This window comes from Vulpes vulpes, chromosome 6 (assembly GCF_048418805.1).
Source record: "Vulpes vulpes isolate BD-2025 chromosome 6, VulVul3, whole genome shotgun sequence".
Lineage (NCBI taxonomy): Eukaryota > Metazoa > Chordata > Mammalia > Carnivora > Canidae > Vulpes > Vulpes vulpes.
The window spans coordinates 91,205,215-91,218,089 of NC_132785.1; the positions used below are offsets into that span (position 1 = coordinate 91,205,215).

Genomic DNA, 12,875 nt, shown 5'->3' on the forward strand with positions numbered 1-12,875 from the left:
TTACCCCAATGAAATATTTCTCCATTTTTCCTTCTAATACTCTTGCAATTTCGTTTTTTCAAGTTGAAGTTTTTTAATTCATTTGGAATTATCGTAGTGTGAAGTAGATATCTGTATTTATTTTTCCAAATTGTCCCAACACCATTTATTCATTCTTTCTTCTTTGGTTAAAAATATCATTTTTATTATAAACTGAATTCTAATTCATTTCTTCACCTGTTTGGAAATTTTCTATTCTGTTCAATTGTTCTTTATTTAGGAGTAATAGTATTTTACTTTAATTACTATAGCTTTAAAGAATAATTTGATATTGGACAAGTCAGGGTCCAGCTCATGTTTCCTCATTCATTTTTAAAAATCTGGTATATCTGAGAATCATTTTTCAAATTTAATAACAATTTGAATTTATTAATTTGCAACTGATGTGACAGCTTTACAGTGTTAAACCCCTCATTCAGAAATATAATTTCCATCTTCATTTACTGAGGTCTTCTTTTACATCCTTGAATAAGGTTTTAAAGTATTATTTACATAGGTTTACACATTTCTTGATAGATTTATTCCTGATGTTTTATAGTTTTTGTTGCTTTTGCTATTACACTTCCTAAATTGCTGGTGTAGAGATACTACAAATATCTTATATCCAGCCATTTTATTAAAAATTCCTTTAGTTAATCCTCTTTGCTCCTCTCTGGAAACTCTTTATTAGTATGACTAATATTTTGACCTCAGAACCAAAGGTGTGAAACATATTCATGTATCCTTTAAATATCTGTAAGATTTTATGTCCAACCAGAGAGAAAGAACATGTAAATACAGAATTCAATCAGACAGTACATGTTAAGGTGAAGAGAGTTATTAGTAACCTCAGTAGGAGGTTGTGGACTTAAATCTGATGGAAGAATTAGGTATTTTGTAACTTGAACCCAAGAGAAATGAATCCCATTTGAAGGGTTTATAATTGGGAGTCTCTGCTGTCTTAGCAACAATGAAAGGAGGTCAAGATATCTATTGGTGATGACGGGAGAATCACTCTGGATATACAGATCCCAGGTTCCTTTCTCTTAACCTATGCTTACTAGAGATGATAAAAGCCAGTTTTCTAGCAGTGGTGAAACTGACCACTTCAGGTAGTGTTTCCAATCTCATGGAAGTTTAGAATTTAATACATTCTAAAGAAAATCAAACTGAAATTGTTGATACTTTTGTGTTATATTTAAGATAATTTGGGTAAATTTGGTAAATTTGATATTGAACAGCCATTAGGTTTCTGAGAGATTAGCCTTGTGACTTCAATTTGAAATGTGTAGCTGAATAATTGACTTTAGAATTAGGGATTTATTTGGGGGCACCCGGGTAGCTAAGACAGTTTAGTGTCTGACTCTTGATTTTGGCTCAGATCATGATATCAAGCCCCAGGTGTGCAGCCTGCTTAAGACTGTCCCTCTCCCATTGCCCTCCCCCACCTACAAAAACATAGTAATAATAAAAAGAATTAGGGACTTACTTTGAAATATGAAAGAGAATTTGACCAAATTTATAAACAGTATCAGAATGTTAAATAATATGAACTATGCCACACTTACAGGTTTAATTTATTAGATTTATAAAAGTTGTATACATATTAGAAAGTTTTGGTTATTATATTAGGCATATTTAAGGCTTTGAAGAAAATTAAATGTATCAAAGTTATAAGTGCATTTTATTTCCCTGAAGAGAGTGTAATTTTGGGAATGCCTTAGGGGCATCTGGGGAGCACAGTCAGTTAAGCAACTGAGTCTTGGTTTCAGCTCAGGTTGTGATCTCATGATTCTGAGACTGAGCCCCACCTCAGGCTTCACACTCAGCACAGAGTCTGCTTCAGATTGTCTCTCCCTCCGCCCCTCCTGCTTGTGCTTTCTCTCTCTAAAATAAATAAATAAATCTTTAAAAAAGAACTAATTTTTAAAGAATTGTCTACAAAACTTAAGTGACTCAAACATTTTTTTAAAAAAAAGTAAAGGTGATTGTTCTTATTTAACAACACTTACAAAAAGACAAGATTTGTAAGTTGAACTTAAAGGCTTAGAGAAAACTAAACTTTTAAAGTTTCTTACCCTAATACATTGAATATTCATTTTTAAATATACTAATTGGTTTCTTTTGCAAATAAGTTAGAAATGCATAGCCATCACAAAATTCATGCTGATTATTTTCTTAAATTTGAGTTAGATGATCATTTCACTGGAAATAATGTCAGTTTTATTGCTTTTCTCCCCTGTACTTAGACCTTTTAGTCCTTTCTCTTGTTTGTATCTTGGCAAACATTAGTGCAGATGGTGACCATGTTTTTTTTTTTTTTTAGATGTATTTATTGGGGATCCCTGGGTGGCTCAGCAGTTTAGCAGTTTAGCGCCCACCTTCAGCCCAGGGCGTGATCCTGGAGTCTGGGGATCGAGTCCTGGGACTATGTCCCGCATTGGGCTCCCTGCATGGGACTGGGGAGCCTCTGCTATGTCTCTGCCTCTCTCTTTCTGTGTCTCTCATGAATAAATAAAATCTTTTAAAACTCATGAGAGACAGACAGACAGACAGACAGAGAAGCAGAAGGAGAAGCAGGCTGAGCCACCCAGGTGTCCTGACTATCTATGTTTTATTCCTGATTGTCATGGTAGTACTTCACCATTAAGTATGAAGTTTGCTGTCAGTTCTTAAATATAACTCATACTTTATCAAAGATATTTCTTCCTATCCTTAGCTTAAAAGATTTTTATTATAAATGAAAATGATCAAAAATTATAATTATGATTTTTTATCATAATATCTAACACTTTTTTAGCTTCTATTGAAAGATCATGAGCTTTTTTTTTACTTTAATCTGATAACAGGGAATTACATTAGTATATTTCCTAATATCAAAATTTTCTTGCTTTACTATGGTAAATCCCAATTGGTCATGATATATTAACACACCACTAGATTTTACTTGGTAAAATTTTTAGAAAGATTTTTATATTTGTATTCACAAACGAAAATTGGTCTATAATTTTATCATCTATTATTTTGTCCCTTTTTCCACTTCTAAAAAACTTTATTTTTTAGAGCAGTTTTATGTTCACAGAAAAACTGAGTGCAAAGTACAGAGATTTCCCATATACCTCCTATCCTAAAACATGAACAATCTCCCCTAATATCAATATCCCATACCACATTGGCACATTTGTTGTAATTCATGAACCTACATTAATACATTATTATCACTCAAAATCTATAGTTTACATTATGGTTCACTCTTGATGTTGTACACTCTATGGGTTTGAACAAATGTATAAAGACATGTATCCAGCATTATGGTATTATACAGAATATGTTCACTGCCCTAAAAATCCTCTGTGCTTCATCTAGTCATCCCTCCCACTTTCCCCACAAGCTCCTGGCAACCATGGATCTTTTTATTGTCTCTTTAATTTTGCCTTTTCAAGAATATCATATAGTACATAAACTTTTCAGATTGGCTTCTTTCTTTTTTAGCACTGAATAATATTCTAGTGTCTGGATGTACCAGTTTGTCCATTCACTTACTGAAGGACAACCTAATTGCTTCCACATTTTGGCAATTATGAAAAAAATGCTATAACACATGTGCAGGTTTTTGTGTGGACAGAAGTTTTCAATTCATTTAGGTAAATAACAAGGAGCACAATTGCTGGATCATACGGTAAGAGTATGTTTAGTTTTGTAAGAAAATGACAAGCTGTCTTCCAAAGTAGCTACACCATTTTGCATTCCCAGCAGCAATAAATGAGAGTTCCTATTGCTCCATATTCTCATCAGCATTTGGTATTGTCTGTGTTGTGGATTTTGGACATTCTGATAGGTATGCAGTGGTATCTTGTTATTATTATTATTTTTTTTTAAATTTATTTTTATTTATTTATGATAGTCACAGAGAGAGAGAGAGGCAGAGACACAGGCAGAGGGAGAAGCAGGCTCCATGCACCGGGAGGCCGATGTGGGATTCAATCCCGGGTCTCCAGGATCGCGCCCCGGGCCAAAGGCAGGCGCCAAACCGCTGCGCCACCCAGGGATCCCTCTTGTTATTATTTTAATATGCAATTCCCTAATGATGTATGATGTGGAACATCTCTTCATATGCTTATTTGCCATCTGTATATCTTCTTTGATAAGGTCTGTTCAGTTCTCATTTTTTAATAGAGTTGTTCATTTTCTCATTGCTGAGTTTTAAGAGTTCTTTATATATTTTGTATAACAATCCTATAGCAAATGTATCTTTTGCAAATATTTTCTTGTAGACTGGCATGTCTTATCTTTATGTTGACGTTGTCTTTCTCAGAGCATAAGTTTTTAATTTCAATGAAGTCTAGCTTTTTAATTATTTCTTCACAGATCATTCCCTTGGTCTTTTATCTAAAATTTCAATTTCTTTAATAGATACAGAATTAACCAGATTATCTATTTCTTCTTGAGTGAGTTTAGCAGATTGTGTCTTTCAAGGAATGGGTACATTTCATCTAGGTTATTAAGTTTATGGGCATAGAAGTGTTCATAATACTCCTTTATTATCCTTTTAACATCCATGATATAACGATGTTCCCTCTTTTATTTCTGATATTAGCAATTTGTGTTTTCTTTTTTTTTTCCTAGTTAGCTGATTGGAGGCTTATTGATTTTATTGGTCTTTTCAAAGAACCAGCTTTAGATTTTGTTAATTTTCTCTACTGACTTCTTGTTTTTAATTTATTTTATTTTTGCTCTAATTTTTATGATTTTTTTCTTCTGCTTATTTTATATTTAATTTGCTCTTGTTTTCCTAGTTGTCTAAGGTGGAAACTTAGACTACTAATTTTAGATGTTTCTTGTTTCCAATACATGCATTTAATGCTATAAATTTACTTGTAAGCACTGTTTTTGCTATATTCCATAAATTTTGATAAGTTGCACTGTCATTTTAATTTAGTTAAGAATATTTTTATATTTCTCTTGAGATTTCCTCTTTGACTCGTGTTACTTAGAGTTGTCCTGTTTAATCTCCAAATATTCTAAAATTTTTCAGCTACATTTCTATTATTGACTTTTAGTTCAATTTCATAAAGTCTGAAAGCAGACATTGTATGATTTCTATTCTTTATCCTTATTTAGTTGTACTTTTGACCCAAAATGTGGTCTCTCTTGGTGAATGTTCCATATGACCTTGAAAAGAATGTTTAATCTGCTGCCATTGGATGAAGTAGTCTATAGATGTCAGTTATATTCAGCTGAATGAGGTGCTGTTGAATTCAACTATGTACTTACTGATTTTCTGCTTGCTGGATCTGTTCATTTCTGATAGAGAAGTGTTAATGTCTCCAACTATAATAGTGGATTCATCTATTTCTCCTTGCATTTCTATCAATTTTTGACTCATGTTTTGATGCTGTGCTATTAGGCATATATACATTAAGTATTATGTCTTATTGAAGTATTGACCTCTTTATCATTATATAATGCTCCTCATTATCCCTGATAATTTTCCTTGCTCTTAAGTCTGCTCTAAAATTAATATAGTTACTCTAATCTTATTTTTAGATAATAAAAGCATAGTATATCTCCATCATTTCACTTTTATATATATACATGTCTTTATATTTAAAGTGAGTTTTTTTTTTTAAAGATTTTATTTATTTATTCAGAGAGAGAGAGGCAGAGACACAGGCAGAGAGAGAAGCAGGCTCCATGCAGGGAGCTGGACGTGGGACTCGATCCCGAGTCTCCAGGATCACACCCCCGGGCTGCAGGCGGCGCTAAACCGCTGTGCCACCGGGGCTGCCCTAAAGTGAGTTTATTATAGACAAAACATCTGTCTTTTTAAGGGTGTGTTTTTTGCTCTGTTTTAAGTAACCTCTACACCCAATATGGGGTTTAAATTCACAAACCTCAGATCAAGAGTCATGGTCCCCTAACTGAGCCAGCCAGGCACCCCCAATCTCTGTCTTTTAATTTATGTATTTAGACCGTTGACATTTATAGTGATTACTGATATAGCTAGATTAACAGCTACTATATTTGTTACTATTTTCAATGGGTTGCCCTTGTTTTTTATTCTTTGTCTTTCACACTTTTTCTACCTTTTGTGATTTTCATTGAGGACCATTTTATTCTAACCCATTTTGGATATTCCACCTCCTTTGGTCAATCTTATAATTTATAATTACCTAGAAAATTATACATTTCATCAAGATTTTCAAGTTTATTTATATATTTTTGTTTAGATAGAATTCCCAAGTAATTCCTTCCTTCCTGCCATTTTGTTGCCTTTCTCACTCCAAATATATTTGATGTTCTCTTTCTATTAAACTATAAATGGAATAGCAATAGGGTTTTTTTTAAGATTTATTTATTTATTTATTTATTTATTTATTTATTTATTTATGATAGACACAGAGAGAGAGAGAGAGAGAGGCAGACACAAAGGCAGAAGGAGAAGCAGGCTCCATGCAGGGAGCCCGATGCAGGACTCGATCCCGGGACTCCAGGATCGCGCCCTGGGCCAAAGGCAGGCGCCAAACCGCTGAACCACCCAGGGATTCCAGAATAGCAATAGTTTTTGTCTATTTCATAAGTCTTTTCATTTTATGTCCTTTTGATTTTATTACTAAAATATTTTTGTGGTTTTTACAGCTTAAAAGTATTTGTACTTTCATCTCTATTATATTGTTCTTCAATTTCATTCATTCATTTATATCTTTCCTAGTTTTATAAGTTGACTGCTTTAAGCAAGGCTATTTCATTTAAGACTGTCTATTCCAATAATCATACATTCTGGTCCTCACCAATAGGAGTCCAATATCATTATTCTGCCACCAGGTGGCTGGCTAGTGATACTGAGATTCGGTGACATAATAGGGCTTAGGGTTGATATCTGCTGTTGATGCACTGGGTATCCTACAGAGGTAGGGGCCAGACCCCATTCATAACTTCCATCCCCACTGCCATACTCTCCATGAACTCAATGAGGAATCACTTGGAATCACCAAGGAAAGTAGCTGCTGACTGACTTCTTGGAGTGGGTCATCTGGTTCATCCTTTGGCCATCTGATTATTGAGAAGGTCCTCAGTTGTGAGGATACTTGGTCAGCATTCATAAATAATCGCAAATATTGTCACACTCCAGGTCAAAGACAGGACAATGGTAGTGGCTCACCAGGTGCAGGTGATAAGGGGGTGCACTGTTTGCAGATAATTTAAAAATAATAATAAGGCCAACTATAAATTAGTCTTCTTTTTATTAGCAGCATGTACTGGCAATTCTAAACAATGTCAGTGATACAATATACCTCCCTCAAAAAGTCTTGTTGATTTACGTTTTAAAAACTGCTTGCACCTGGAGCAGACCACTTCTACCACCTGCCCTTGGTATGTCAAAAGTTTCCATCCACTTACTCTAGCCCTAGACCTTCTTATTGCCAATCTTCCCGTATTATTTTTTTCTAGTCTCTGTCCATTCAGACAAACACTAGCCCCTGATTATTGACTTAGACTCTAACCCAGGATGTCCCGGTTTCCAAGAAATGTGAACAAAAAGATGTACCACTTACAATTCTGCCCAGAAGGAGAATTTCTCTTTATCATTGTCGATTGTCATCATTGTCGATTTTCATCATTGTCAATTTATCATTATCATCACACACAACTGAGGTTAATAAGTACAGCAGTCTGCATATACTGCAGAATCATCATCCATAAATCATGTTTAATGTTTTGTTTCCTTATTTAAATGGTCTTAGGGTGCTCTTCCCACCCATGAGGCTATATCAGTGGGTTGAAGGAGATACGGTTATGCATCAAAGGTGGGAATACTTAAAATGGGCACCATCTGTTCACATAGATTACCAGTACCTTTAGGTCTTTTAGAGCTCAGTCTCATGGGTCCCACATACCTTGTTGAGAAAGTGCTGCTAGGCACACTCAACCTTATGGCTTGTCAGATAAGATAATATGCAATTTATGATATGCAGTTCTGTAGCAAACTAAATAGAGCCCACATCGGGATAGCAGCTAACTGGAGTTCCTACCTAAACAATTTCTCAAGAATCCAATGGAATTCTCCAAAAAGATGGCGCCAGTTTTTTTTTGGGGGGGGGGGGTACCAAATTACTTTATTTGAAGGAATGATACAAACGAAAGAAGTAGATGTTTTGGTACAACTTATAAAAAAGGTAAAGGTAACCCCAACATGCATGATGCATGCACTGCCTCGGTGACCAGGGAAGTCACCCTGTGGCTATGGGAAGACAGCCTAAGGCTTAGCTCTCACTATCACTGTTTCCCAGGGTGTGCTTGTCAAAGAGATACTCTGCCATGCCAGATTCGGGAGCCCCCATCTTGCGCAGGTTGGTTACATGGTCACCCAATTATTTGATGGATTTCACCTGCTCATTCAGGTAATTAGTCTCAATGAAGTCACACAAGTGGGGGTCATTTTTATCAGTGGCCAGTTTGTGCAGTTCCAGTAGTGACTGATTCACGCTCTTTTCCAAGTGTAATGCATACTCCATTGCATTCAGCCCATTCTCCCAATCGTCACGGTCTGGTTTCTTAATATCCTGAAGGAAGATTCGACCACCTCATTGGTTCTGCAGCTTCATCAGTTTCTCAGCATGTTCCCTCTCCTCATAAGATTGGTGGAGAAAATATTTGGCAAAGTTCTTCAAAGCCACATCATCAAGATCAAAGTAATAAGACATGGACAAGTAGACGTAAGACTCATAGAGCTCCAAGTTGATCTGGCAGTTGATGGCGGCCTCTGAGTCCTGGTGGTAGTTCTGGTGCACCTGCGAGGGGGACGCGGTCATCATGGCGGCCTTGTCTTCACTGGTCATTTGGGATAGTTGCATAAGGCTAGAAGGAGTCACCATTCTTCTATGTTTCGAGTTTGTGATAGTCAAATATCTTTGCAATATCGCTAAAAAATAAAGTATTGCTTTTGAGTTCCTGTTCATTTATGTTCTTGAAGTTATTTGAATAAAATTATTCATAACAGTCCTTTACTATCCTTTTAATACTTCTAGGATCTGCAACGATGATCCCTCTTTTCTTTCTTTCTTTCTTTCTTTCTTTCTTTCTTTCTTTCTATTTATTTATTCGTCAGAGACACAGAGAGAGAGAGGCAGAGACGCACCTGCGAGGCGGGGCAGGCAGAGGGAGAAGCAGGCTTCTTGAGGGGAACTTAACACAGGACTCAATCCCAGGACCCCAGGATCACGACCTGAGCCAAAGGTAGACACTCAACCACTGAGCCACCCAGGTGCCCCAGATAACCTCTCTTTCATTCACACAATAGTGCCTTGTGTTTTCTCATTGTCTTAATCATATGTTATTCATCTTTTCAAAGAACAGTTTTTACTTTTGTTACTTTTCTCTATTGTCCATCCATTTCCTATAGCATTGATTTCCATTCTTATCCTTATTAATTTTTCTACTTAATTTTGGTTAAAATTCCTCCTTTTTCTGTTATTTTAATGTGGAAGTGTAGATTACTGATTTTCAAACTTTCTCCTTTTCTAACATAAGCACTTTTAAGTATAAGCACTTTTAAGTATAAATATCTGTCTGTCCTAACTCTGGAAAACGAACAAGGGGTAGTGGTAGGGGAGGTGGGTGGGGGGATGGGGTGACTGGGTGATGGGCACTGAGGGGGGGCACTTGACAGGATGAGCACTGGGTGTTATACTATATGTTGGAAAATTGAACTCCAATAAAAAATACACAAAAAATAATTTAAAAAAAGAAAGAAATTTCTGACTGTGCACTGCCTTAACTGTTTCCTTTAAATTTGAAATATCTTCATTACTATTCAGTTTAAAATATCTTCTAATTTCCATTGTGATTGACTTGCTTGATCCATAAATTAGTTGGAAATATATTGTCCAACCCAAGCATTTGAGAACTTTTTAGATAGTTTTTTGCTGTTTATTTCTAATTTAATTCTGTTGTTTTTAGAAAATATATTCTGAGTAATTTTCAAGGCTTTGTAACTTATGAAATTTGTTATATGGCCAGAGAGTAAAAAACAAATCTTATTATCTGTACAATAGGATGTGGTACAAAGTAGGCATTCCATAAAATATTTGATGAATAAATAAATGAATGAAGAGTTGCCACACACACAGAATAAAGTGATGCACAAATTACAGAAGTCAAAAGGGAGTAGTGAAATCATGATGGGGCAGCAACATATAACTTTTCTATAGTTGAGAGTACAAAGTCCTTGTTCTATAACAATTGGATCTTGAGTAGGTACAGAATGAATGTTTGAAATCCTGCAACCAAAAGATGAAAACCAAGGACAAAGCCTTAAGAAACAGACAGCAAATGCTGGAGATAGAAAGAAAACAAATCAAAAGAGACCAGTGAAGTGAGACCTCACCTCTCCAGTTAGTTAAGATTTGACTAGTTTATTAATTGTCATTAGTAGACTACAAATGATTTAAGAAAGCCTCATGTGTATTAGTGCATGTTTTAATAATTGACATATGGGCAAAGACAACTCTAAGTAAACTTATATATAGGTTCTTTTTGTTTCTATACCAATGCCTGTGTCTTTTAATGTCCTAAATGAAGTATCCCATAATATACAGTCACCAGCTAGGTGCCCTGGTCAATGCTCAGGATAATTCAATCTACTAGGGCCCCATTCACACAGAATAATTATGTCCAGCTGGAACGTTCCCTGACTCAATGATTAGGTTGGTCAGTCTTACAAATAGAGAAACAATCTCTCAGATGGGAACCCCAGCTGGTCTTGTTACAGCATAGAATTTCTTTACCCAGAAGAAGTGTAAATGAGAAAGAAAGAAAAGAAAAGAAAAGAAAGAAAGAAAGAAAGAAAGAAAGAAAGAAAGAAAGAAAGAAAGAAAGAAAGAAAGAAAGAAAGAAAGAAAGAAAGAAAGAGAAAGAGAGAAAGAAAGAGAGAAAGAAAGAGAGAAAGAAAGAGAAAGAAAGAGAAAGAAAGAAAGAAAGAAAGAGAAGAAAGAAAGAAAGAAAGAAAGAAAAGAAAGAAAGAGAAGTAAAGAAAGAAAAAGAGAAGGAAGGAAGGAAGGAAGGAAGGAAGGAAGAAAGGAAGGAAGGAAGGAAGGAAGGAAGGAAAAGGATTTTCTTTTCTTCATGATTAACTCTTTCTCCAGTAAAATTGCTTTCCGAGAGCATATATTTTGGAGTTTCTTACATATACTATCTCATCCAATTGAAAATTAGAAGAAAAACAACAAATTTCTGTACTTTTTAAAAGATAACTTTATTTCTATGTGAATACAACATAATTTAGCAAATTCCATAGTGATGGTTGTTCCGATTGTTGCCAATGTTTTGCTATTGTAATAAATGCTACAGTGAACACCTTTCTAACCTATTATTGTACTCTTATAATATTTACTTTTTAAAATAAATGTTAAGAAGTGGAATTTCATTTCTGTAGCCCTAGTAGCTAGCAAAATCCAGAGCAGAGTAAATATTATGATGAATTGACACTGTTCAAAGAAAAATTTTTTGGTTTCACACACTTTTAAATTCTTATTTAAGTTTCCTAAAAAATAAAAAAGCAACTTCTAAAAAAAACAAAAACAAAAACAAAAACAAAACAAAACCAAAAACTCTAGGCCTAGGTTTGCAGCAGCTAGAAGTTTCTGGGGCAACTCTACTGACCATCCTGTCTGAGACTCACTTCTCTGTGGTTTGCAAGACAATACTACTGTGATACATAAAGCCTACCAGTTCCCAAAAGGCTTTCTTTCTCACCTGAAAGAATAAAAAATACAGAATTAGGTAAGAGACATCTGTTTCCCCTATTCAGCTTTCCTTGGATCAAGATGCTAATTTTCTAATTGTTTTTCTCCCATTGAAGAGCTGCCTTTCCTTGCAAGGCAGAGTGGGGAGAGGTCCTTTTTGAGTCTTTACTTCAGAGGCCTGGTGACCCAGGGTGCTTGCTCGCTTGCTTGCTTTGGAGGTCACCTTTGCTGCAAGCTTTTCATGTGCTTGACATGCTTAATTTCATCAACTGGACCTGAAGAGGTGTTCAGACTGTTCTGGAATTCTGCATATGTCAATATGGGAGACTATTAGACCATACGCCAAATGCTTTAGAATACAAACACCTCATAAGTTTAAGTGCGTATTACACAAAATATTTTATGAGACTATATGTTGATTATATTCCCCTAATATCAGATTATAAAATATTAAATATGGGAAAAATGTTTTTGGAATAATTATTGTTGCTTTTTGGAGTGTGGTTGGGAAGGGAAATAGAAAAGTAAGAAATATATGTTAGCTTAATTAAGCACTCAAATAGTTCTTTCATGTTATTTAAATATTTAAATCAATACTAATAAGTAAAAATCATATATTTTGATATATTTTCTTACTTGCCATCAAGCTTCAAAATTTTCATGAAAATTCAGATTTATAAGAAAAAGTTAATATCAGATGACATTATGGAAGGATTCATAATAGCTCCCTGCTCATAGTGGCATACAGTCAATTAATTTCCCTGGGTCTTGGAATCCTCATCAATAAATGTTGAACTAAGCAGTTTCTAAATAACCCTCTCACCCTAAATGCCATGAGTCTATGTATTTGGAATGAAATGATTCATTGCTCTATAGGTCATATATCTCTCTCAGGAATGTAAGGAGTTAACAAAAAAAATCTCAAGATATAAATACAGACTTTTTCTGAACTGCCAATAATCTATTACTTACTTGAAAATAACCCCAAAAGTAGTTTGTTGATGCAGTCATTTCTATAAGCATTTCCATTTCAGAGGAAATCACACACACACATAACACAAAAGGAAATCACTAGTCTATCTGTATGTATACAGTATGGCAAGGCTGGAAGAA

General features: G+C 35.0%; 1 protein-coding gene and 1 pseudogene across 1 annotated transcript in view; both read right to left on the reverse strand.

Moving 5' to 3' along the window:
• BMP4 (bone morphogenetic protein 4) overlaps nt 1-12,875 on the reverse strand; it is a 190,821-nt gene that overhangs the window by 57,229 nt on the left and 120,717 nt on the right. The gene's annotated exons all lie outside the window — the stretch shown is intronic.
• LOC112921333 (ferritin heavy chain pseudogene) lies at nt 8,212-8,834 on the reverse strand (annotated as a pseudogene).